The sequence below is a fragment of the Bombus flavifrons genome, chromosome 14 (genome assembly GCF_040668555.2).
Source record: "Bombus flavifrons isolate JBK064 chromosome 14, iyBomFlav1_principal, whole genome shotgun sequence".
Classification (NCBI taxonomy): domain Eukaryota; kingdom Metazoa; phylum Arthropoda; class Insecta; order Hymenoptera; family Apidae; genus Bombus; species Bombus flavifrons.
In genome coordinates this window covers 11,301,077-11,327,021 of record NC_138455.1, presented here as the reverse complement: position 1 = coordinate 11,327,021, position 25,945 = coordinate 11,301,077, and the positions used below count along the sequence as shown (strand labels likewise).

The window sequence follows — 25,945 nt, the reverse complement described above, 5'->3', positions numbered from 1 at the left end:
GAATTTCACGTACGATAGAAGAGAAAAGGGAGCAAAGATTCTTCTTCCTTCGATCCTGTTGTATTCGGTCTCAACCTGACGTTGATGTTGTAAAAGATTTTTCCTGTTTGCTCGGTGAAAAGCAGGCCAGGGAAAAATTGTAAGCCGTAAAGAATCGACAGAGGGTTGCGCGTTGAATACTTTTAGCAAACCCTTGCCTAGCAGGGCACCGAGGTTGAATTACTCTTTCCTCTGTTTTCCTTTTCTCTTATTTTTGAGTATCCCGTTACCTAACCAGAATAATATCGTGGAAATCTTCCTTTTTAGCGTTCCTATTCTCCCAGACTCTCCGCACGATGCATCGATGTTTAATTTTAGTTTCCGAGCGTCTTTCGACTTTGCTGCGCAGTGGCTCGTTCCGCAAATGCTTAAAAGGGACTCTACCGATTTAGAATTTCGGGAACGATCGAAAAATCTACTCGTTCGCCATTGAACAGATGCAACGCGTTCGCCTTCTACGCTTTGCAAGACTTTCGTATTCGTGAATTCTCGCGGAAGTTACCTGTAAAATCGGCTTATCCGCGAGTTCGCCGCAAAGAATCTTACCAGGAGGGAAAATTACGCTCCGACTTGCACGCGGTTGACCCTTACGGTCCGTTCCCTCTTTCCTTTCCGACTCCACTTTCGTTCGAGGAATCTTCGCGTTCTTATCTTAACAGCCCATCTACGTTGTCTCGGGTACGTTTTGCGCTTTTCTCCTTCCTTCTTGCCGCTTTGGATTCCGCCCTTCTCCCTCCCTCTCTCTCTCTCTCTCTCTCTCTCTCTCTCTCTCTCTCTCTCTCTCTCTCTCTCTCTCTCTCTCTCTCTCTCTCTCGATCGCCAGGCCAAGTTTATCGTAGACTTAAACCGCGTTCTTCCCTTCCGACTACGAGCAACTGCAAATCGTGAGATGCTATTTCCACTTTGTCGACGATAAAAGAACTCCCCTTCGGTGTTTATCCCGCTATTTTCTCTATGTCTACCTCCGTCATTGATTAGATCCTCTTAATCGTCCTTCGAAGTTGTTATACGGTAACGTCTGTTCCACTAACAGTCGTTATCGTACTTCCACGAGAATCGTCGAATTTCTGTTTCAATTATCGAAATGGACTCGCTAAAGCGCTAATGACATCTCAAAACGTTTCGTACGACGCACGCAATACATTGACGAAACGTTTTCCCTGATAATCGCTCAGATATTTTCGAGAGCCACTGTTCTTATCGCGTGTTTCTTCCGCGATATGCAGACCGTGGATCCTCGTTGCAAATTCGTTAGATATACTTGAAAAAGTGAAACATCTCGGTAGAAGATTGCTTTACCTACCAAATATCATGGAAAGTACTAAATAATTTGCATATTATATGTATTTATCCTGTTATTTAGGTACAATCTTCTACTTTGAAATTTCCTATTAATTCATAAAAAATGTTGAGCGATTAATTAGAGGTTCTCGTAATTGGCATCGCGAACGAACAGCTTGGACGCTGTGAAAGGTTGGATTCGTTTGCCACGCGGTCATATTCCTGCCCGTTTCGATTCGCACCGTCTCCGAACCAATCTTTCTCGCTTTTCCGAAGCCGCGTTTTCAGCCTCGGTTGTTGGGAGTTTCGCAAACTGGAAACTCGGCGAATTAAGTGCCAACTTCGCTCCACGGGGCGAGACTCGGGCCCAGCGTTTCCGTGTACGGCGGGGAACTGGGACGTCAACGGCAACGTTGACGACGACGAGTCACGTACTCGAACTAATTGCAGTTTTGTAAGGAAGAGCGAAATTTCGTCGTACTCCGCGGGAAAGGCCGCTCTCGCGCCATATCCAAATCGAATTTCCTGTTTCCAAGATCACGAGCTTTGCCAAGAGGAAATTCGAACAAGTCGAAAAATTGGTCGCGAATCAGAAGTTTGGCGCTCGAATAGAACGTCACAGAGACGTGGAAACGTTCCTTCCGTTATTTGACATGCCGCGCATTGTCCAGGTCAGCTCGAAAATTCAACCGGATAAGGATCCCCACCCTATTTTCCTGACTAAATTTTCGGGAAACCGATCTTTCATGCTCGAGCACGTGTAACTCCTTTCTAGGGACGATCTCGTTGGCATCCCGGCGAAAACCATCGTAACTTTAATTACTTCGCTTAGCAGAAACGTTATCCAATTTGAAGATCAACTTCAGAAATTGCGGGAAAAAGTCTTTCAAGCCGTTTCCCCTTCAACTTTTATGGAAAATCTAATTTGATCGGAACGAACCTTCCGAAACCTTACGTTCGTCCGAAATCTCCGAATATCGTCTTGTTGACGCAGCTAGAAAAATCGATTCGTCGTTGGTGAAATTTGCGGTGTTCCGTACGCGTATAGTTTCGCTAAACGATAGTCCCGATAGTATGCAAACCGTGTTAACGTTATTAGTTTGGAATCGGTTAACGGCCATTTTTTTTTCTCTTCGTTTTACATCTTCGTGTCGAACGTACGGATAATTCTGTCAAAGACGAGGAATTATGGAATACTACGAATGGTGGATGGCACGGCATAGACCCGTTCCGTTGGAACGAATTCTTCTGAGCGTGTCTGGCAGGTTGTTCGTCGAGTACCGTCAGAATCGAACTCTTTAAGTCGGCGAAGAACAAAATCTTTGGTAGTCACTCGAGAGTTGCGTCGTTTCTTCGAACGAAGACGTAAAACTCTCTCGCTTAATTGGGAAAACGTGACGGTGGATAATGAGGAACCGGTCGATCGCCGGTAAACGGAGAGAAAGATTAGATCGTTGCCTCTTTTCGGAGCTTCTGCAAGTTGCTGGATAGTCGCAGTTCTATTGGAAAGGGGCGCGATTCTGTTTCTTTGAAGCGGCGATCGGTTTTTCATTATACGAAAGCAACGTTGGCCGTATAATTTCTTAATCGATCTTAGGATAGGTTGGAAAACACGGGGGCTGGCGGAGGAGCAGAAAGGGGTAGAAAGAGTAGCTTTTACGCGTTTCATCCCACATGGCGTGCGTTGTGAAACCCTCCGGCTATGATAAACGATCGGCCCGAATCCAGCCTCTCGCTTCTCTTCCCTCGTGGACCAATCTCGCGGAGGGATTCTCCTGATGGGGGACGCTCGCGAGGACGCTCAGGCGCAGATTAAAATATAGATTTTATTGTTTTCCGGATGTGTCGCACGCGCTCACCTACGATTTATACGGTCGTTACTCACGCGAGTCGTTCGCCCGAATCACATATGTATAATAATTCATCCTCGATGCGCGTTTTATGAGATTTTCTATTAGATGCGCCAGCCCGACATCGATAGCAAATTGCGCGCTGACGGTCGGTCCGTCGATTTGCTTCGTCTGCACGGTGTCGAACTAAAGCACGAGTTCCGAACATCGGTAATGACAGGAGGACCGTAAATTTTTAAAGATAACAGGTCGCTAAAAACGACCACGTTCTCGATAGATAGCTACTTGTTTAAATTATAGGAAAGCGCGAGCGGATAACGTCCGTTTCGTTATTCGCGCGTGTCCCTTCGAACAGCTTCTCTGTGATTCGAGCGCAATAAAGGCGATGCTGGTTTCTCCGCTGATCCTATCAAGTACGCAAACGGTGTCGAGGAGAAATCGGAGCCTAGCCCCGCGTCCACTTGTGGTTAGCTAAACCCAATTAACAAGTTCCGCGAGAAGTAGGTTAGTTTGTATCGACTGGATCCCCAGTCTCGACGTTCTACCCCGGGAACATGCGTTCAACGTGAACGTGTGTTGTTGCACCGATTCTCACGGAATTACTCCTGCCCTACCTCTTATACGTCTCCGCTGATAAAACGGAACGAAACGTAATCGGAATGCGGGTCGAAAAGCGAGCGCTTGTTGCAACTCTGCGGTCGACCATATTAAAAAAAAAAAAAAAAAAAAAGAAAAAAAGAAAAAAATGGGTGGAGGAGATTCGAAAATCGATTCGCATCGAGATAAAATGATTGAATTTCGAGTCTGGTGGCTTTGAGTTTCGTCGTGTGGAATCGTGCGAACTATTGTGACGGTTCGTATCAGCAACCGACGGCTTAGTATGCAGGCTAACGCAAGGCCGGCAAAAGTTTCTGCTCGGCACGCTAGCAAACCACGTACGGAGGATCGCGTGCCGAAGGTTACACCGACCACGCGCTCTCGGAACAACCACCTCGCTTTTCTTTCCTCGGTGCTTCTACACCCTCGTTTCGTCTGTTCACTGGCTCGTTGGTTTTCTCGATCCCTCTCCGTACAACGCCATATCCTTTCTTTCTTTTCTTCTTACCTACTTTCATTCTTCCTTCCCTCTTTCCTCTCCACTTTCTACGGTCGTTTTACCAGTTTAACCGTCGTTTCCTTCTTCCATCGGCTGGCTCCGGTGCGGGCAATTCAACCGACGCTTTATGAGAAAACGTTGAAGAGCTTCTTCGCTACGGGACGTGCCTCGTGGCTATTATTACAACAGAAACCGCAGTAACCGTGGCCTCAGACGCGATTAGAAAGGTTGGAAGATCGCTTAAGAGCAACGCGAGGAATTACGCCAATTTATGCGTTCGTAGCGTGTGTCAAGAAAAAGTGGAATGAGAATGGATTCAATTGCCGATACTTGTTTACATCGGCCATTACTTGACCCGGCAATCTACCAAAGACGTCCTTTATACGTCCCGGGCTCGCTTTGTTCTTTATTTCCCGCTAGTAGCATCGATATTCGCTTTCTAATCTCGTTTCAACTTCTCTCGGGCAAATTCTGATGTTCTCCGTCGTCGATCGACGCGGCTAAACCGAACCAGCCACGCTATGCAAGACAAAAAGGTAGAAAGATACACCATCTGTTTGAACAACAAAGTGGATTAGTCAGTCAACGGGAAAGTCGCGAAACGATCGCGATGCTATTTCTACCGACGAAGTTGGAAAAAGTTTTTGGTTGTTCGGAGCAAAGGTCCGACAGAGCGCTGTAACGAGGATCGAGAAACGACGAACGGATCGGTCTTCCTGACAATTACCTTAAGAGGATTACGCGCGTATTACCGTGGTCGAGCGTGTACACGCGTGCATTTGAGCGAACTGACGTACATACGTCGTACGCGCAACGTAATTCGTAACGCGGAGGAAGCACGGGAACGGCGAGGTGGCTTTTCGTTCGTTCCGAATTCTGTCACTTTTAAGCGGATTTTCATGTTCAGCCCGCTTCCCGTCCACGCTCACTCCCTTCTTTCTCTTATTCGATTCGTTCGACGTTTCACAGCAACGTTCGCACAGACGAGAAAGGGAAAACGCGCCTTTTGCCCGTTGCGAAATATTATTTCTTGTCGCTGTATTTTCTGTCTTCGCTCGCTTTTCCACAGCGAAAATTATTAACCTCGGCTGCGAAACTTGTGCCAGAATCCAAACGGACCGGCATTGTCCGTAGCCCAAAGTGGTGTACGGAACGGTAGCGGGTACGTTCCAGATCTAGTCGGTGAACCAACAACGACCTCGAAAACCCAACAACTCTCTTAACCACCGGCGGAGCTGTTATTAATTATTGTCTACTTTAGGGGATTGGAGTCTGCCTCGGTTTCCCCGCGGCGTCTGATAAATGTCAGAACAGACGGATACGGCTTCTCAGTTTCTCGTTCGCTCAAAGAGTGTTTGCAGCAGCCCTCCCTCACCGACCGGTACCAACCATTCGATTGCATCGTCGAAGAACGATCGCATCGAAGCAACCTTTTCGGTTTCTGCTTTTCCGCTTTTCGTCCCCGCTTTCTCACCACTTATCGACCAACCCGCTCAACGAATTTCCGCGGTGCCAGCTAATGAAACGAGCGCAGGAAATGTTTCCCTGTATTCTTTCTGCTGGGTACAACGCGCCGAATCGAGAGAAATTCGTGAGAATGATTATTACTCCAAAATGGCGCGCTTGCACGGAAAACGAGGCGTATGGTTTAAGCAAACGGAGAGAGAACAAGAAGTTACCGGCTTCTCCGGCACTTGCAACGATTACGACCGCGAATCGCCAATTTTTGCTCGTTGAGAGAAACACTAGTTACGAAATACTTAAAAATCCTGTACCATCGTTGTGCGTTTAAAGCGTTCGGTAACGTTGCCGTTTCCATAACCGTGCACCAATTGGAACACATAGACGTTCAATGCGTCGTCCTCCGAGTTAGACGAACGTGTCTCTTCTAGAGCTGGCTCGCGGAGCATCGTTGGCAGAGACTCGAGGCGAGAGTACGAGAACGCGGCTGGGATATCGTCGTTGTTGCCAGTAACGTTTGTAAACTAGCTTTTGATAGCGCTAGGAAATAGCCGCGCGGAGCGGTTGAAAGTTTCCCCCTTCTTTTTCGTTTCCTGCTTTTTCTCTTCCACCGGGTTCTTTATCTTCGTTATCTTGGCGCACGAATTCAGCGAAATTTACCCTTGAGCCTGACCAACGAGAAAATAACCGACGCTCCATAAGTCTGTTCCGAAATATCCAACGCTACCCGCGTTTGTTATTTCATCTTTATTCCTCATCTTCTACTTGCCAGAACGCAATCGCGTATTTTTTTTCCTTTTCTTCGTTAACAGCGTCGCTATTTCTTTGTTTTCGACCGAGTCGCGGGATAAAAGTTTGCTCGTTCGTGTCCGTGATTTCACCATTTTTCTGGTCCTACGAGAATCCCAGAAACGATGGAACTTTGCCGAAAGTTCTTGGCAAGGGAGCAGACGGTACCTCTAATAAAAATAAGATCGATGTCGATGCGTGCTAGTCGAGTATCCTTGGACAGTCGAGTATTTCTCTTGCATTTTCTCTTCTTCGCAGATTGATCGGAGCGAATTCTTCCTCGAGAAGAAAGCGTACGCGATCGAGTCAACAGCTAGCATTAAAACTCGTACGTCGAGCGCAGCCGAATAACTGGAAAATATCCCAAAATCTAACAAGCATTCCGCGTATGTAAAGCCATACCTATCTCTCGACGTTCTCGATCTGGCCTGGCCCTCTGTTAACCTCTATTCTCATCTTCCTCTTCCTCTTCCTCTTCCTCTTACTCTTACTCTTACTCTTACTCTTACTCTTGTCGTTCTTTCTCAGTTTATGTCCCCAGCCAGATGAACTACGCGCAGCACGCTCGCCCCTTTCTCCGTATCCAACAAAACGAGCAAGAGGCGACCGCGCACATGCTATTTGGCGGACATCCAATCGGATAAAGCCACGGTTACCGTACGCGCGCTAGCGTTGAACGACCATCTGTGTCGTGTCCGCGCGCGTGAAGCGCTTATTAACGTCACGAGAGTCGCGTGACATCGTTGCGAACTTGAAGTCTGCCGGAGCAGATCCTTCCAGATGCTTCGAGATCCTTTCTCAGGGTCTAACCGTTGGTCTAACGATTACGCTCTAATCATCTAAAACGTTGACGAATCTCTTTGCAAATGGTTCACGATAAATGGACTGCAGTTCGTAAAAACGGAGCCGCATTCGCTGGTCTGTCTCGGTTATTTCGTCGAATCGCTGGTTGAGTGGAAACGCGCCTATCTCCGTGGCAGAGAACTTGTTTGCCGAAATCCGGCTACGTGAGATTCGCTGCGACGTCGAAGTCGCAAGAGAGTCTTGCGCTCTGTTTGCAAAGGCAAAGGTTGATGCGCAAGAGTGGTTGGAATTTACTGGAGGTTCCAGAGCGAGGGGACGTTGCCGTTCCTTAACCACGGCTGACACTCGAGAATGCCTTGAAATACTAGTCTTCTTGTTTCTTGTCACTTGCTCTCTCTCTCTATCTCTATCCTTGCTTCTCGTTCCATTCCCCCATCCTCTGTCGCTTATCACTGCTCGTACGCCTTGAGAAACCACGTACTCCACGATATCATACATTTTTTACCGATGTAGCAATTTGGGAGCAGCGACGTTCGATTCCGAGGAATAGGAACGGCGGTTCTCGATTGTACGTCAGGCGGTTAGCAAGCTGTTCCGCGAAATCTTAACAGGGCGGACGACTGGCGTAAGAAGCTATTTCGAGACTAAACGAAACTCCAGACGAATGCTACGGAAGAGAAAAAGGAGAGCGTTTTGCTGACAGATACGCTAATATCCGGTTGCTTTATTCGACTGCTAGTCTCCATCGTTAGAGGTACACAGAGCGGATGGGGTGAGAGACGCGAGATTGAGTCGAAGCAACTTATTCGGTTATGTGTAATAGAGCTGCGCTGCTTCCTTTCATGGAACGTATTCGCAGGATGGTTATGTCGAAATGGCAACGTATGCATCGAAAGAAAAGGAACGGGCGAGAGGGGTAGACGGAGTGGGAGGTACATCCTATAGATTCAAAGGACGCAACGAAGGGAGTGATGAGCGAGCGAGCTCTGAAATGACTTTCCGTCGTTTCCCTTTATCCTCGTCTTCTTCATCGACGCGTTTCTCGATCGAGCCGTGGCCGTAAATTTCCTCGTAAATACACGCATTATGGTGATCCTCCGTAGGCAGGGAAGGATGAAGAGGATAACAGAAACAGAGCCACTCCGTCATCTTCGCGCTGGCATCTCGCAGAGAAACGTACTCGCTCGTTGATAGGGAAGTGGGATAGAGGGCGAGAGAAACGTTTGGTTTAGTACTAAGCACCAAGACCGGGACGAGCACTCTGTATCGCTCTTCTTCCGCAGACCGACAGATTGCTTTTTCGCTACGAAACTTGCAAGCAGTTCCAACTATTCTTCCCCGAAGTAACTCCGGGATAATCTGGAAACCGCGACGTGGTCTTGGAAACTCGTATAATCGGATAAAAACGAAAACCCGAATTAATCCGGTAGCTTCGGGGAGGTAGCCGTACATCTACCTGCTGCACGACCGGTTCGTGGCCGAGTTCAACTTGCGAGCGGAAGTGGCGTCACATATCCGGCTTCCACGAACTAAGTTCGTCTTCCATCTAGTCTGTGTCTCGTATACTCGACGCCCATCGCCCCTCTTCGACCCATCTACCTCCCGCGTCGATGTGTGCACGGCACTTTAACCCTTATCCGTCTATCCAGCTTCGTCGCGTACTACGGTGAAATCTCACGGACGTAATTATCAACCGCGGAAACGACCGGCTCGGAGAACGTAGGGTAATGGAGATTCCTTCCGTCGGGGTGTTCGATACGCTCGACTCAACCGACCACGTCGCAACTTGACAAATAACCGCGAGGCTGTGTTTCTTCCATCGTGATTTTAACGATTTCCCCTCGTCTCGTTGAATTTCGTTCGATCAGAAGACGAGGCAGAATTAGCGGAGCGAACCTGTCCTGTTAAATTCACGCAACGAATTGCACGATCGATTTTTGTTAGACCGTCCGCGCTTAAATTCTGACTCGTCACATCGATGCCCCCTTCCATCCACGAAGCTCGACACGACGTCACCGGAGCTTGAATTTCGATAATTGGTCGCAGACGAAAGCTGCGGGCTTTCGTTCGCCGATTGTCTTCCGTTGTTCTCGTTCGCTAGCACAGAAGGGGACGCGGAGCGAGCCATCGAGTCGAGGCACCTTTAAGCGACGTCGCCGAGTTGGTCCATCCATGTCGGGGTGTGCCAAGATCCGAACGAACAACGACATTTTTGCCAAGTTGGCCGATAATTCGAATCGGGACATTATCGTCTAAACGCCCTATAGACTTTGGCTTTGAACACGTTCGTTCTCTAACATCGACCGGACAATTCACGAGCCTCGAGGGTATCTCGGGCTTATATGGTGGCCATTAACGCGAAATCAATGCTTACTTCCGTACGAGTGGACGAATCCAAAGGTAGAGTTAAAAGCACGGTGCAGACGACCAAACAGAGAGTCCCGTCCAATAAACGCTGCCGGCGGGATAACGAACAATAGGCCTGCCGGCGGTGAAACTGCAGATTGCTTCGACGATGCGAACTCTGGCCAAACCGCATTGCAATAATGCAACGCGTTTCACCGTAACAATTATATGCCTACTGATTTCGCATGTAGAATCTGCCGCCACACGCATAAATGTACCGTCGAAAATTGCCGGACCGTTTCGTAACGTAATTAGCACGCGTTGTGTCGCGTCGCGTCGCGTCGCGTCGCGTCGCTTCCCTTCTAGTCGACAATTCGAAACGAAAGGAAAAATTGTAGACCGAGTGGGTGGGTCGGTCGGCTACGAGATACGAAGATTCGTAGACGAGTCGAATAGGAGGTGATTAGCCAGGACCTGGTGATGCGGTTTCGAAACGAGACAGGCGTACAACTAAACGACCCTGCTAAACGGTGAACGCGTGTACGCGTTTACTCGCCACCGAAGAGAAAGCCAACTGCTTTTGTGGCGTAGAATATTAGTCCATTAATGCCGGGCATTGTGTTGGCCGACCGAGTTGCGGCCGACAATACGTCAACGCTTTGACCCCGCTACAATACGGCAATAATCGAGCTTCCTCCTGCTCTCCGTCTTTGCGAGCACTCCGAACCCTGGCTACATAGACAAATACACGCACGCACGCGTGCGGACGGAGAACGAGAGAAGCCATGATAGACGAACTGAACCGCAAACACGGTTCGATGCGACTCCGAGCTCCGCTCGATAGCTTTCTCCGGTTTGTAGCACTTGCGACTAAACTTATCCCTGTTGGCGTTGGCCGTCTTCGGTCGTCTTCGTCGTATTGCTCGTCTTCGCCGTCATACAGCGAGCAAGCCGGATCGGTGTGGCGCGGCATGGCATAGCGTGGCGTGACGCGCGATCCTGCCCGTTCCACCGACTGCTACAGTCGTTTCTCTATACTGCTGGAAATATCTTGTCCGCGTTCTTGGCCTAGCTTAAACTCCGATTATGCATTGCGGACAGTATCTCCACCGCCTAATTTGCATTCGCCAGTCATTCGTGGTTTGCCTGGCATCGTCGCTGTTACGACCGAGCTTCAGCCGAGTGGCAAGAAGAAGCACGTACAAGAACAATGTCGCGAAAAGACTCGCGAAGGGAATGGACGGCGAGAAGAACGACAAGGGGAAAGAAAAACAACAGGCGAATTACGTTTCGTCCAAGACGGTTATTTTCTTCCTTTCGAGTTTCAATTCACCTGGACTTTGGCTTCGCGCGAGCAACGCTAATGTTTCGTCCGCCTGATGTTTCAGTTTCGAATTAATTCCTTCTCGTGCTTATTTTTCTTCGAGAACACTCCGATGAATCGTCGTAAGAGGCGAGAGAACAAGGCGTAGAGGGTAGAATAGATTGGCAACGGTGGCGAAGGTGGTAGTCGATAGTAAGATCGTTGGTAGCGGCAATGGTGGTAGTGACGAGGACGACGGTGGAAGGGAAGACGAGGGTGCGAGGAACCAAGAGAACCACGCTCATAAATATTCACGATGAAATCTACCCCTCGATAATAACGGGCCCCGAAATATACGCGCGAACCACGGTATCTGATAGGAGAACTCTGGAGGCTGTCGAATCGGCGCCCAAAACCTGCAAGGTATATTAGGTACCAACTAGCAACTTTTCGTTCCCCGCTTCGTCTGTCAGTTTTTGGTTTCCTGCAATTACCAGCATCCACCCAGAAATATATTCGGATTGTCCTCTGATTAGGGGCATGCTCATTCGAAATAATACGATGTCTGCCAAGCAAATTAGGATTACACGCAGACATTTTATACACCAAGTACCCTATATACATATTTCCATATTTCGTTGATCGAGCGAGTGGAGTATCGTTTCCTCTTGTCTTAAACTGTCCGAGAATATTTGCGTTTCACCTGCTTATCGATGGTTGGCTCTTGCATGGTTCCGATCGGATTCGTTCCTTTGTCTCGTCTCTTCCTTTTCTGACAAACTGCGCCACTCGTACGTTTGGCAGCGACTAGAATGGAAAATTCCCGGCGTATCCAGCCGGGAAATCGGCTGGGTTTCGTCAAAGTTAAGTCTATTGGAGAAAATCGAAGTTCCACTTATAGAAAAAGAAAAAAGAAGGGGAAAAACTTAAGAACAGAGAGGACGGCCGAAGAAGCCTCGATTCTAGGGGGTTCGCTTTCCTGCTGTCGCCTTTGTGCTCGTCATCCTGATTCGATTCCTTCCTTCTTCTCGTAGGAAACGGACTGCGGATAAAAATCGCCTTTGAAGGGATATATCGGAGAAAACGTTACCGCTGCTCTGGCTACGCTGACGTTGAGCCGATCCCTCACGGTACTCGAACGTATATCCGAGGTTACGTTTTAAGATGAAATTCTTCTAGGCAGACCTTGTAACTGAAAAACAACGACGGCTCTCTCTCTCTCTCTCTCTGGTAGCTCGGTGTAATAGAGGGAGAAGAAGAGGGACGATAAACACGCGCGCAAGTACAGGTCGAAAATTCTATTTAACTGCCAAACGATCAAAGTGACGAGGCAACGAACTATCGTTTTAACCCGTTCACTGCCAGGCAAATTTACAGCGTCTCGCCCTGGGCGCCAAGATTTTATTTCCAAAGAAACGTGGAATTTCGCAAAATCTAACAATATTTGGTCGCGGATATAGTACTAAAGTGGCATTTACGGTAATTTGAAAATGAAAACAGGTTAAAAGATCGTGCAATGTTATCTGTCATTGCTCTAGTCCCATTTGTTGTCCCTTCTTGAACGGAGAACATTGAAAACTGTTTGACAGTGGCTGTCCGACCGAAATAATTTTCTATTACTCGATTCTTCGCTTACTTATGCTTCTATATCTTTAAGGATTCTTCATTAGAACGTTAACTATCTACAAAAATCAATGAAATGCAGAAATAGATACACAGAAGTCGGTCATTTCTACTTAACTGTAAAAGATTGACATTTCGTAGCACTTTTTTCGCGGTTAGTAGTTTCGAAACACACAGTTTTAAAACATCGTCAGCTTTATCGCCGTGTCGCCCGTGTTTGGGAGTAATCGCTTAACCAGGATCCGAAGAATTCGTTGCTGGAAAGCTGGAAAAGCTTCCCTTGCGCGATATCGCGACCCTCTCTTCCTTTTTCCGTGTTTCGATACGGACTGGCATTTTTCCACCCACGCGATCACCACGTCCATCCCAAGATTCAACCTCGCTCGCTCCACTTCCGTCTGGTCACCGCGTCCAAATGAGATTTTCCACTTTTCGAGCAGCTCTACTCCGAGCGCCGGCTCTTCGACAGACCCCCAAGAAATCTCGACCTTCTTGCCTCGAAAATGACTCCGAAAACCGTTCGATATTCTATAAATTTTTACGGACTTTCGCTGCGATCCCATTCGGATACCAGGAAGAGACCTTTTACCTTACGTAAAACTCGCATTCGTTACCGGAAATTGATCGCGGGGGTTACGCTATCATCTGGAAGCGGCAAAAATAAGAAAACGATATATATGGGAAAAATGATTAAATACGGTAAATATCCACGATATTTGATTAAATATTATGATAATAGATAACGGTGAACACTGTTCGATTATAGAATTTGCTGCTATTATTTGCGAAATAATAACTATTCGATCGATTGCCTTCTTAAAATTCGTGATGTTCAATTTTTCCTGTATCAAAAACCAATTTGCGAGTGTGGGTGTTGCCGTTCGGTAAGAGCCTGATCGAAGATAAAAAGTTTTTCGATGTAAAATTCCTTATCTACGAAGCGGAGAATATAAATTAGTCTAGTTAGAATATGGTCTATACGATTTACCATGCTCAGAGTCCTTCCTTTTTGCCAAAGTCCTGCGAGATAAATAGGAAAAAGATTTTTTTAATTCCTCGTACAAGAGTTTGCTAAAAATTGGTAGAGAAATTTCAATTCCTTCGATGTTGTTGTTACGACCGTGTACACGTAAAATTGGCGTATCTAAGGATGCGGCAGCGCAAGAGCAGGAATATTTCACTTTAATTTTACCTTCCACATTCGCTAAAAATTACGATACCGCGCGGTATTTCCCAGAGATTAGGCTCGCCGCTCTTGATTCCTCGCGGATACGCTGTTGGGATTTTCCGTTACGCAACTTGCACTAATATTTTTTAACGGTTGCGCAAATAACGAAGGAAGAAAATGGGTGAATCTGCGCACGTGATGGCGGAAGAGTTTGCGAGATGCGGAAAGAAAAAAAAAGTACTATAGCCCGCGTAGTACAAAGATAGCGAAGGTAAAAAGGAACAGAACTGCGAGCGAAGTTGAATGAAAATGAACGAGATGTGCGCGATAAGCGAAAGCCGCCTACAACGGACCGGATGATTATATAGAAAATGTTCCGAGGTTCGAGGCGTTTCAGCCTGGGGGCTTTCGTCATTCCGTTTGTTTCACCTCGATGTATGCTGCGACTCTCTCTCTCTCTCTCTCTCTTCTCTATCTATCTATCTGTCTATCTATCTATCTATCTCTCACTGCCTCTCCTGTCTCTGGATTTTTCTGTGCCGAGGAGTTTTGTCCTTAAACCAGACTCGGTGCCGAAGTTTCGCAACTTTGTCGGCTGTTCTTTTCTTTCTTTTTTTTTTTCTCCAAGCAACTTGTTCCATCCTCGAGATGTTTTTCTAACGACGACTCATCGACGATTCCAGCTTCGCAAACTGTCGTCGACAAAAACGAAAACGCGTAGCAAACGACAAAGCGTGCGAATCTGTTCGCGCACCGCGCGCAGGCTAAGTTACTTTACCGAACTTTTAGATTTACACGACTTCGTCGAAGTTTCAAACCTGTCCTGGAACTCAACGAATATCTCGAACGCGTGGGAAAAGGAAAGAAAAGAAGAATGAAAAAAGAGAACCGACTGAAATTTCTCGATCGAGAGGATATTTTGAAAGTTGGAAAATCCTTGAGGGAATATCATCGTCGTCGAGTGGCGTACGTCGTAACGCGGAGTCTCGCGACGTTTTCTCGCGACGGAAGATCGAGCCGAGACTCGCGTGATTTCCATTTAATTCGAACCCGGTGGAAAAACGGGTCGGTTCCAGCGAAACGAGAAGAGAATGACTGTCGCAACGAGCAGCCACAGTTATCTCGAAACCGGAGTTACCTCGGCGATCCACGTATACACAGTAATTCGAACGAAAAACGTTGCTTCTCGTCTCGTCCCGTTCCGTCTCGTCTCGTTCCACGTCCTGTTCCCGCCACCGGGAGAATCGACAAAACGTGAAACAGACGCTGAGTACGACGCGGGATTCGTTTTCTTGTCGTCACACGTTTGCCAACTTGGTCGCGTTACTGGTTGCCGATGAAACCGCCGACTGTCGCCATAAATACTGCCAGTATGCATAGTTATCGTTCCTCCGTTTGTTCTCTAGATCAGTATCCGGCAACCAGTAATTTAAACCAACTTTTTAACGCTTCACTAAACGCTAGCTTCGCTCGCAAAAACCGTCCGTCCATGTAAAAACGAAATTGAAAGGGAACAAGGATTTTGTTGAAATCTCGAGAATGATTTGCGCGTCAAGTTGGTTTTGCAGTTCCTAGTGATTTCACTTTTTTGACTCTCATTATGTCGCACACATTGTATTAGATAAATGGCAAAATGTCCTTGTTCGTTCAGATTGTACTTCGTACCATTACATTAAATGATTTGAAGGCAGAAGTGGCAATGTTTATGAAAATAATGAGGACATCGTATATATAACGTGATAACGCGCACGGGGCATGCTGGGAAGGATTTAAGCTGCAACGAGGGCAAAAGAGAAAAACACAAATTATTAACGTGTACACTACGGCTCGAAAGAATCTTCATGGTTTTAACCATCTTTGACGAAAATTTAATTACAGAATGACGAGCAAAGTTACATGTTGATAGATAACAACACATTCTGTGTTATTATATTATTATTACGACGCCACGAGTAGTAGATATACGTTGAAATATGTACGTTTGTAAGAAAGAAATAAGGCAAAAGACAATTGGAAACTGGAAGAGTTCTTTATCCTCGGACTGTCTGATTCCTCTCGATTTTACTGAAACAATGAAAAATATGAAAAGTTTCGAATGGCCCTAATTCGGCTATCTTTATCCTGATCTTCGTGCAACCGTAAGCACCATCTGCGACGAAAACTTCGAATGCCTGATCGACTCGACTCGGAAACTGAAATGAAAAACGGAATATAACTCGTAGAGTCGAAAGTTACGTGTCGCTTGTTTCGTCAATTCTCCCTCTCTCTCTCTCTCTCTCTCTCTCTCTCTCTCTCTCTCAAAAAAAAAAAAAAAAAAAAAGAGAGAAGAGTGCATTTTACATCAAAACGAAAGAAACTGGATACCGAGTAGAAACAATGCCATGAACACGTAGAGCGCGTATGAAATATATTTTTTAACGTATTCGTTAGCGAGAACGTACTCTAGTGCAGCGGCTAACGATTTCAAGGCGTAACGCTGCAATGGGTGGTTCAATGTAAAAAAGCGAATAACTGGAATTCGTAGCAGGGGAAACGGCACCGGTGTTTCAGAGACGCATCGTACGGGAACTTGGAATCGTTTGGTTGCGGTTAAAGAAACTATGGCGAATAAAAAAAAGAACAGATTCGAAAAGTTCGATTCGCGTTTGCTCGCACGTCAGGATCCTTTGAAACGAAAGGCCGGCTTGATTACTACAGTACGACGCGTCCTAGCTTCTTGCAGCTTTGGTCCAATTTTATTCTCGAGTTTCGAACTTTGGATAAACAGTTTACCAGATTGCTTGGTCTACGTTCTCCGAGGCGCAACGACGTTGAGTCAATACGATGTCAAATAATACGAAAGCAAGACCAAAGTTCGAGTACACTCTGGTGCGCGTGCTACGTCGAGATATCAGTTTACCGAGTGCCGAGTCTTCGAATGGTTCGGTGTAGTCGCAATATCGAGAAGAGAGTTAATGGTCACGATGTCGAATAACAAAGTGTCCGAGGGCTGTGATGGAAGAGAGAAAAGAGAATTTCAGTGGACGTGTACCCTGGAATAATCCGAGACCTGCGTGTGTCCGTTCCCTTTACCTTTTTATCTTTCTTTTGTTTGCGTTTGATTTCAAGGTACGTGCGCGAAGGTCTAAGGTACTCGGCGTTTGGAAAGGAGAGCAGTAGTCTGCTTAGTGGCGCGCTTCTCATTGGCCCGCGGAACTTTATCGTGCCGTAAGACGAAATTGCTTGTCGACGAACGTTATAAAATTGCGATGCGTTTTCCCTTCGAAATGCGACGGAAAGTTGCGAAGAAAAATCGATGTCGCGCGTTTGCAGATCGTCTGACGATGGTGTTGGAACGTGCAACGGCGCGGCGAGCTTTATCGTCGTAATTAGAATCGTGGCCGGAGCCGAGATCCGATTAAACCGTTGGCAGAAAGAATACGGTGGATAAATTCAGTTTTTTCGATTTATCATCGGCCGGGCAATTCGTTCTCGGGCACGTTACCTTCGCGGAGCCGTTCGAAACGTTTGATCGGTCCGCGACACCTCTCTTCCCATTCCAGATATCGCGTTTAGGTGTCCGTCCCGAATGAATGGCGCGTGTATGTTTCCTCACGGAGATAGGTTCGTTGCTCAAGGGATGTTTCACACGAATAGGGGTACGAGAGCGCGGGGACCGATGTTCATTTCATGGGCCGTCAGGTCGTATCAGTCCAATGGCGCAGGGTGTGATTTTTCCCAGGGAATTTCGGTCTGTTTAATAGAGATCCTATATCCGATACAGCTCGGTAGTTTCGTTGCTTCACCTCCATCTCCTTCTTTTAGTTTCGTCGTTGCCATGCTCGTTTGCCCTTTGAATTTTCTCTCTTTCTCTCTCTCTCTCTATCTATCTCTTGCTTCTACCCTTGTCTCTTCCCTCTTTCCTTTTTCCTCTAAATATCCGTACACACACATACACGCACACGATCTTCTCTCGCTCTTTCTTTCATCCACTGTTCACGAGGTGAAGAGAGAAGGAGGAGGAAGAGCTAGGAGGGAGAGGGTGGCAGCAGAGAGAACAGAATTGTTTTTCGACTTGATTGGCTTCGACGCTAATAGATATTGCGTATCGTCCATCACGATCCGGCAGCGGCATCGTAAAGTTTCCGCAATACACGCTCAGCGAGCAACTTAGCCGGTTAAGGCACGATGATTCTTAGAAAACTATCGATCGGTTTCGTTTCAGTTGGGAGAAAAATTCGCTTCCATCGAGCTCGCTGAAAATTTCAATGGTCGAAAAACAGTGGCCTCTTGACTCTGCTGGTAGGTTTGCCGGATCTCGAGATCTTTTTCAGACGCGGAGCCCGCTTTCCAAGACTGGCCCCGCCTCGACTCTAGACGTTAAGACGAAGGAGGAGTTTCCTACCATTCGGATAATCTAGGTTCCTTGTTCGCCGTTGCTTGCAGAGAACGGAGCGGTTCGTGAAAATCATGGAGCTGTAACGTTGGAAAAAAGCTTGGCTTTCCCGCAGAAACGTCTCCTCCATCGTGGGGCATCGATTCGTGGCGGTATCTTTGGCGGGACTCGATCCGTGACGAGTCGAACGATCGATCGCCGACTCGAGGTAGACCCATGGTGTCCGATGAACTTGTGACGCTTGACCCGGCTGACCGAACCCTCGTCCCTCCGGGATTGCATCTCAATTATTTCGTGTTCAGCGTTTTGCGGATATTCGAGGCTATTATGGCGAAACGCCTGATACAGAGCTATTGTTTTCATAACGGACCCGTGATATCGCCATAATTAACTGGTTCGTCGTTGATCGAATAACAAGTGCCGTAGATCGAGTACGCTCGATGTCGCTATTTAACTATTTTGCACGGTGATCGGTCCCTTCCAACTATCGCTCATCGCGACCGAAAACGTTTACCGAAGATGCGCAAGAAAACGAACTACCAAGTGGATGGTTTTCGCGCCAGGCTGTCAACTTCGAGGAGAAAAATTCTCGAGGACGTGCGATAAAGTTGCCGTTCCGATTCTTCCTCGTTATAAACTCTTACCAAAGTACGAACGAACGATGCAGATGGATGCGGAGCCGGAAACGGAGGGTAGAAACGACGTTGAAGAAGTTGTCGTTACGTGGAAGCACCCTTAGCGAGATCGAACGCCGGTCGCCGTGATGGTTACGGCACGAAATTCAAAGCGGATCCGAGCAACCGTGGGTGCCAGTTCGTTCCATCGAATATTAAAACTTCTTAAATCTTAGGTAGTAATAAACGAAGGGGAAGAAGAATCGTCGACACCTGCGAGATTCTGTGCCATTGCACACCGCGTCTTTCCAATTCCATTTGGTGCCCGCGACACCCTTCTCCACTCTCTATGTTCGTTTCTGTTCAATATCGTGTTCCACACCACGAGTCTCTCGTACCTATCCGCCCTCCACGACGGGGGCAGTCCGGATCGCGTACTTTACTCGTATTGCGCGATCAAATTTAGAAGCCGTTTTCACAGCAATCACGAGTTTCATTCGTGGAAACGGCGTGTGGTTCGGCTGCGTGCTATTTCTTACCGTGACGTTCGCTATTTAAGTGGAATGCACGCAGTTTTTTCGTAGCCGCTTTCCAGAGCTTCGTTTCACGGAAGAACGCCCGGCGACGTTTCGTGCCTCGATTTAAGACGCGATCGATAACATTCATTACCCTACGAACTTGAATACGATCGCCGATATAATTGTTCCGTAATTGTCATGAAATTACCGATTGAAATTTATTGGATCGTTCTTAATTCTTCCGTGGCTATTAAATATTTATCGCCTGTGGAAAATTAGAAGCGCGTATTTCTCTTTCTTTCTTCTTTCTTGTATCACGTGTCAGAAATGCAAAAAATACCGCTTAATTGCAGGTTTCTAATTGTATTCGTGAAAGTATAAATTGGCATAAAAATCCGCCGTCTAACGCGATGAAACGCGATGTAAAAAATACGGAGCTGTTGGCGACAGGAAAACGTGCATTTCAAGTTTTCGAAGATGATGAATTTTCTAAGAAGGAAAGTCGGCGGAATGAAAATAAACGAACGCGTAAAAATGAGGAAACGGGCCGTAAAACGGTTTATACGCAACGGAGGGTTGTACACTTGCGCGGACTTCTTGCTCGCGCTTTAATACCAACATCTACGCTACGTGGAAATGCGGAAATATTAGCGTGCGGCATTTTTCTCCGATAGATGCGCAATGGGATTATGCACGGAACGATACGGTAGTAGGATGTTTCGAATACCCGTCGCGATTCCCTCGATCTGCTTTTCCACTGGCCCGGAGCCTCTCGCGGTCGTTTCTTTTCCGGTGCTTTGAGAGCCGCAAACGAAAAGGACAGGGGTAGAAGAAGGAAGTTTTCATAGCCACGAGGCACTCGGTGTCGTCTGGCAGAGTCGCATTACAATAATTGAATTGCATAGGACACGCGGGTCTTCTTGTCTTCAAAGAACGCAAGAAAATAGACGGGGAGGGGAGAGGGCTGTGTTGCGGGGAACGAGATGGCTTCCGGAAAAGGGGCGGGTCTCCGTCACGCGGTTCGGTCGGGTGTAGGTGGTTAAAAGAGGCGAAAGGGGGAGGAAAGGGTGCAGCGAGAGAGAGGTTTGGAGCGGAAGGTTGTTCAAGGAGGGGTGTCTGAGAAAATCAATAGACACGTTCGTACGTCGCGTGCAGTTAAGTGACTAAGAAATTAATATCTCGATGAGGTCGAGCCACGACTGCTCGTCGACCCCGAGCCACGGGCGGTTGAAAAAAAACCGGGGTAAAACGCGGTCGTAACGACAATGCCGAAGCTTCGCCCTACCGTGCGCCACCACCACCACCACCACCACCACCACCGCCACCTTTTTTACTCGGCTCGTCAAGGTTAATAGATGCGTCCTGGTGGCGGGGGTCGCCGCACGAAAAGACCATCGGCGAGAAACGATGCGCTGCATACCGGTAAACCGACGACAAGGGCGAGACCAAAGGCGAGCGCAGCGGAAAAGGAGAAGAGGAAGGAGACACGACAAAGTGGTCGGTCTCCTGCTTCGTCGAATCGGATGCACGACGGTTTCGTGGCAAGCCGAGAACGCGATAGGATCTCTTGGTTCTCGTGGCTCTCCGGGCTCTCTGGACTCTCTGGACTCTCGCGGCATCCGAGTCTCGAGCGAGACGCGTCGCACCGGCAATTCACTGGCAATCAACCGCGCGTGTTTTGTGGCCGTCGGGGGAGAGCCAGCGGACGCGCGCCGTTTATTCGTCGTTGTCATAGAAGAATTATAAGTCCTGCGGCGCGTTGCGTCGGACTAGCGACGAAACCGAACATCGGTCGCCAGGCCGAAACGAATACGTGGCTCGCCTGCGTGATAAACACGCCACGAAACGATTTCGAAAAAATCGAAGCCTCGGCCGCTGCTGGCGCGGCTGGGTCCCGTGCGCGCACGATTTATCGTCGACGTCGGAATTTAAAGAACGACCGGTCGGTCGCGCGACAGGTTCGATAGTTGTATGAAAATGACAATTAAAAAGGGTTGCCCAGCCTGGATCCACCTATCCGGCGGCCCCCGCTGTTCGCTGAAACGAGCCAGGCTCGACCATCCGAGCGTTTCACCATTGGACAGAGGGGCTCGGATGGACGATTTAATTAATGCGCGTCGTTGATTTTCAGGTGAAACTCGATCGCTTAAACGAGATCATTGCGTAGCTGTCGCGAAGCCGCGATGCCCACCGCTGCCCTCGGCACCCGCCGCCCTCCGATCCACGCGATAATCGACCAAGCATTCTCTGATCTATAACGCACACACCGAGTAAACGATAAACGCACGGGCGAACGATATGCCCGCCCTCGAGCTATTCAAAGCAAGATGATCGCCGATAATTGCGTGATCGGGCTTGGACGCTCGTCCGCCAATTATTATGCGTAAAAACGAACGGCCGACAAAAGGATACGCTGGAAACCGATGCTGTTCGTTAGATGGCCGCGTTTCAATTAATAACCACGAGCATACGCAGCGGCCACCAGAGCCTTTTGTCTCTCGTGCCGACCGATCGATATATCCACGAACCGATACCCCTTTTGCCTTTCCTTTCGATACGATCTTTGCGTTCGTTTTTCGGTTTCCGGTAAAAAAAAAAAAAAAAAAAAAAACACGGCTTTCCATGAGCGTGGCGCGTTATTCTTGTACATATTCGGCCGTTTGCTGGTCGCTTTGCCAGGTTTCCAGGAATATCGTGCTCTCGAGAAGAGAGCGGAGAGAGAAGGCCGACGCTGGATCGAAAATCGGCGTTCAACGATATAATACGAACCGATCGGAGAGCGGTGAGCCACCGGGCGTGTCGTGTCGCCTCTTGGTGTGTGGAACGTCGCGTGCGAAGTTACGACGTTGGAGCAAAAAATGGAGATGGAATAAAAGGACGAGATGAAATGAACCCATGAGAGGTGACTGGCATATTGTCGAGGAACTTTTAATATCTTCCACGGCATTTCCGATACGGTACGTCCGTCGAGAACGACCGACCCGTACGTACCACGTCGCACCTTTCTTCTTCCTTCGTTCTCTCTTTCCCACTTGCCCCTTTTTTGAACGTCTCTGCCTCGCCCTGGGGACGCAAGTGTCTCTTATTTCCATTCGCCCAGTGAATTCCATTTTTCGAGCCACCTCCGAGCTACGATGAAACGGCCGATAGATTTTCCTCGATCAAGAACCCGTACTACGCTAGGAGAAAATTATTCGCGGTCTGCAAGCGACGCTACCTACTCGACCGCTGAACGCGTTTCACGTTCGACGATCGAACGGCACGGCTAATTAATTGATTCATCGATATACCTGCCGCGAAGCTTCTACCGTCGAGTGATTAATTGGACTGCTTCGTTGTACGAATTTCGTTACGCCACGGAGATCGACTTCCCTCGATGATTGATTGTTGGAGATCCGCGACAGATATACGGACAGAGTGTCGTTCCTAGCGCAGAATGCGTATCGAAGGGAAGGAGATGGAAGGCAAACCGAAGGAGGCGCGCGTCCTACATGCAAACACCGTTGCCACGTTCCTTTTTCATTCTTGACCGGTGCTCAGTGGTGCGAGCGACGAGACGCCCAAGTATCAATCGTGCTACGAGATTGGAAAGAATGAACGCGCCTATCAACCAGGACGTTTCCTTTCCAGGTCGGTGTAACGTTCGAGTCGACGCGACGGCTCTCTCGCAGTTTTATTCGCCAAGCGTGTAGCATCCAGCCAGCTACCGTATAAATGGCAGCATTATGCCCCGTCCAACGCACTCTCCGCCTCCGTTCTGCTATTGGCGACCTGCTAGAAGGACGAGTAGTTGCGCTTCAGCTTTCAATATTTCAAACACTTATCGTCTACGGGTCCACGGTACGAGCGTTTCGGCAGAGAGGCGAAAGAGGTTACCGTCGGTTTCGTGGCAGTCTCGCAGAAGCTAACGGGGGAATCGACCGTGTCCCCATCCCATCGTCGCTCGGTATAATAGTCGCATTTATATCATCTCCACCCGCCACGGTTTTGACTTTATAATTTAATGTGGAAACTCTCGGCCGCACCCCTGCTTTGCTAACCCTTCGCGTTCCAAAGGGTTGCCGGTGCGCGGCACCCACCTGCGCACCAGCTAATGCAAACGAATTATGCGAAAAGTGTCCGATTTTTCCACCTCGACTTCGCAAATGATCGGAACGATCGCGATCGTGGAAAATCGGACAGATGAAACTACGAAATGTCCGTGGAATTCATTAGACGGGAAAACCGTGTCCGGATCCACTGGATCGACTGGACTTTTCCTAGATTTTCAACGTTCAGAGACACCGAGATGAGTAATTTCTTGGGTAGAGCAACTCGCGCGTGTCTACCGGTTAGTCGCTTTGTCGTCCAATGCACTCGGTTCGATCCGAAAGATACGTAACCAGTGGTATTCCTCTGGAATACGTGTGCGGCAGTTTTTAGAGGCAACTGTAGTTTATTTCAGCCAACTTGAGCCCTAAGAGATCATAGAAAATCTCAAAGTTGCGTATTTCGTTATTACGATCGGCCGTAACGTTGCTCCGTCTTTGCTCCGTCTTTACCAGTTTGTGTCCTTAAACTTCTTTCCGGCTTAGATACGTCGTATCGTGTCGGATATTTCGCGCTTTTAATAAATAGCCAATAGCGGACGTAATATCAGCACCGGTAAATCGTAAAACGTAACGAAGCCGTATAACTCGGAGGAGCATGGTATTGCGCTTTAAATTGTTTTCCCCGGTGTTGTACGCGATTCAGCCAGAGAGCATCCTGTCCCCGTTGAAACTTTGCTGCTGTTAAAAGGAGTTTCCTGCATCCGACCGACGAATGGCGGGATCTTGCTGAAGAATCGCTTGCGTTTTTGGTCACGAGAAAATAGTCACGAGCGAAACGGACGTTGTACCGTGTACACCAGCCAGCGAAAACATTTACCCTCGTTGGGCGAGGTCGGTGTTGCTGTTTCAAACGATTCGGTCGCCAGCTGAACGAGTCAGCAAAGCGATTTGAGATCAGAAATGGGTCAGCCACGATTAGCGGTACGTTCGTTCGTACGTCGCGTTTCGTTCTATCGTCTTCTCGATAGAGCGTCGGTGAAATATCGAACCGCGGTAATGGAAGACGGCTGAACCGCCGCTCATCGTCCCAACGCCTCGTCTTACGTCAGTGTCTGTTTTCAAAACGGTCGAGCCAGCAGCTCGAAGACAGCCGACATGGAGGAAGAGGCGAGTGCAGTTTATGACAACGAATTCTTTGGTGGCTGGATCATCGCAGGCGGGAATGCGATCGGAATGCGATCAGAATTCACCTTAAGATCGAAGCGATTTCCTTCGGTCGTTGTGATCGTCGATAACGTTTCGCCACTTTCCCTGGCATTTTCTCCTGTTCGTCTTGCGCATCTTCGCTGATGCACACCGCCGTCGCGGAGGTATTTGCGCGCGGAAATGCACGCACAAACTCGGCAAACAGACGCAGTAGCTTGTATGGGATGTTTGGGTCCATTATAGAAGGCGGGGAGAGGAGAACGCGTGAATCCATTTCGCGCGGAGTAAAGCCGCGTACGTAGCAGCGTGCATCCGTAGATAAGGTGCTCGGTTAGAATAGAGCGGGGCCTTGGCGGTCCCAGCAGACCGCATCACAGTACATTACCGAACAAGACGCGAAGCTAGTTTGGTTTACGTATATTCTGCGATGCGTCCTACCCTCTCTTCAACAACATCGCCAAGTGCCGGCGGCGTCGTTCTAACGATCTACATCGTCAATGCCGTTGCCGTTACCGTTGCCGTTGCCATCGACGATGCTGTCGTCGATTCCTTTCCAGAGACTATAGCGTCACGTTCCGAACGTTCGATCGTTCGTCGTCAATTCGTGAACGACGCGAACTTTTTCAGCGGCTGATGATTCTCGGCCGTCGTTCGATATTCCACGATCTTCTAAACATCTGTCGTCGTTTCCAACGACTAAAATCAACTTACTGAATTTCGAAATTATCGCTCGATCGTTTATCGAAAAAACTGTATGTCGTAAGCCTGATTTAACGAGACGACTGCTCTTAACATCGCGTATAAGACGAATCGAATCGCACCGTGTTCGTTGATCGATTCTCATCGGGCCGCGTTAGATACCGTTCCCTCGCCATATCTCGCAGTATCTTGCGACGTAAGCTCGGCTAAGTATGCCGACATTAAGTATAGTTTGAAAGGGAGCACAGAGTCCCCGAAAGCATTCGTATCACTTAGCGAACGGCTATAGAGACCGGCGTTCTCGAACCGCGACCAGTCGGTCTCCGGCAAACCGACTCTCCGTCGGTTCTCCGGAGTCTCGTGGGGAAAATCTCGGTCGTTCCCTCCGCGCCAGTCTCCTCTTGCCAAAGGGTTAATTCACATTTATATCCCCGACACTGGCCGGGGGATATTATTGGGGAGGGAAAACGATATTTTTCCAGTGTCTCTTAAATCCTACCAGGGAATCCTTCGTCCATTAGCCATTGCGGTTTCCCCGCGAAACACCTGCAGACTGGCAAAACGTATAGTCCCGGATCAATTCCAGCGACAGCTCGTTCGTCTTCCGAATCTTTGCGACTAGGATCAAAGATCGTCGTTTCGTCTGGATTTTGAAACGCGTTTTCAAAACGATGGCTGAACCGTTGTTCAAAATTCGAATTCCGCTGGTGTTCCTCTAAAGCAGAACACGTAGAGTCTTGGC

At 48.2% G+C, this 25,945-nt stretch overlaps 1 protein-coding gene and 1 long non-coding RNA gene across 14 annotated transcripts in view; both read left to right on the top strand.

Moving 5' to 3' along the window:
- Positions 1 to 25,945, top strand: part of Lar (tyrosine-protein phosphatase Lar) — a 279,097-nt gene that overhangs the window by 112,109 nt on the left and 141,043 nt on the right. The window lies entirely within an intron of this gene.
- On the top strand, positions 2,297 to 16,050 carry LOC138186900 (uncharacterized). Its single transcript, XR_011175034.1, has 2 exons — positions 2,297 to 15,715; positions 15,760 to 16,050. It is a non-coding gene; the product is annotated as an uncharacterized LOC138186900 (long non-coding RNA).